The 1,432-nt window shown below is 29.3% G+C and overlaps 1 long non-coding RNA gene across 1 annotated transcript; it reads right to left on the reverse strand.

The window, feature by feature from the left end:
- Positions 1 to 208: 208 nt before the first annotated feature.
- Positions 209 to 1,016, reverse strand: LOC143304720 (uncharacterized). The gene is made up of 3 exons (XR_013061377.1): positions 734 to 1,016; positions 390 to 658; positions 209 to 306 (listed from the first exon to the last, which is right to left on the reverse strand). It is a non-coding gene; the product is annotated as an uncharacterized LOC143304720 (long non-coding RNA).
- Positions 1,017 to 1,432: the final 416 nt, after the last annotated feature.

Below are 1,432 nucleotides of genomic sequence, written 5' to 3' on the forward strand. Positions count from 1 at the left end.
ACTGCTTAATATTTTTTACATATTATCCATCCACCGCATGATATCTCCTGAAAAATCAAAATATTAATGTTATATTATTACAATGCTTCTTAAATTTCAATTTTTGACAAATTTGAAATCCAATATATTTTGCACAATTATTATTTATCAAAAAATTCTAAGTTAGTAACTTTCTTTTCAAATGGCAAATAACATATACTTTGACTTACCTGTAAGTTTTTGTTCCTAATCATCATTTCCTCTTATAGAACATCATTATTGATCTTATAATTACTACCGGTGTCATAGATATTGTAGTGGCTACAACTGAATTAATAGAAAATGATAAATAACTGTGTATAACACTAACACATAACTGTGTATAACAATGACACATAACTTTTACTTACATATCAGTCGATAAGGGATTACTGTGATATCCTGTTGATGTTTCTTAAGGCACTTGATTAGGTGTGATACGGTAACATTCCTTATGGTATACTGTAGATAAGTATTTTAGAAAATGACAAGAATAAATCTAAATTATTCAGAGGTTCCAGTTTCGACTTAGACATAAATACAGGACCATTTGCAAAGAAGAAAGGGTGCGTTTCTACAGCCTCGTTATAGTAACCATGAATACCAATCTCTGAATTACTGGTTACTAAACATAAATATCCTATAAAATTTAATATATTTCTTTAATTTTTAATACATACATGAGTTAGTAGTTCTAAATTATGAATCATCCTACCTGTGATATTACACTTTTCCTTATAATATCATCACTCAAGTGAACAACATTAAGATCATGTAAACCATGTCATCCTATCTTACTGTGAAGATACTTAGTTATGTTATCTAACATTATAAAAATATCATCAAATTCAAGTCCTTTTATTCACATCACATGGCCACGACGATCTGGTTCTTCGTTATATAATGTTCTAAAATTTGTCGTACATATAGGATGTATAAACCGTGATATCAAGGTATCAGTTCTTCCTTCCCAAGGGACAGTTTCATTAAAATTCTGATAGAATTAAAAATTAATTATTAATATTCTAACAATCATATATGTTAAATACATTATAGTCAACGATATATACCTGAGCGAATGTAGGGGTGATTCCTTGATAATTATAAATGTCATCAGCCCACATCATTGTGCCACTTCTTTGTACTCCAGCCTCTAGATTAACAGCCTAAACAAACATACAAAATTTTATAGAAGCTGTACAAAATATAGTATATATGCGCAATATTGAAGCGTTCAAGGGGATATAAAGGTAATGTACATCACATACACGTGTACTCTCATGCAACAAAATACAATTAGATTTAATAGTATAAGCTCTTTTATTCATCATAATAGATTGGAAATTTAAGTGTCTTACGAGGGTGAGTAAAAAGTTACCCGCTCTGTCGGTATAGAATTTATTTTAAGCAATTG

Source organism: Bombus vancouverensis, unplaced genomic scaffold (assembly GCF_051014615.1).
Source record: "Bombus vancouverensis nearcticus unplaced genomic scaffold, iyBomVanc1_principal scaffold0051, whole genome shotgun sequence".
In the NCBI taxonomy this organism is placed as follows: Eukaryota; Metazoa; Arthropoda; class Insecta; order Hymenoptera; family Apidae; genus Bombus; species Bombus vancouverensis.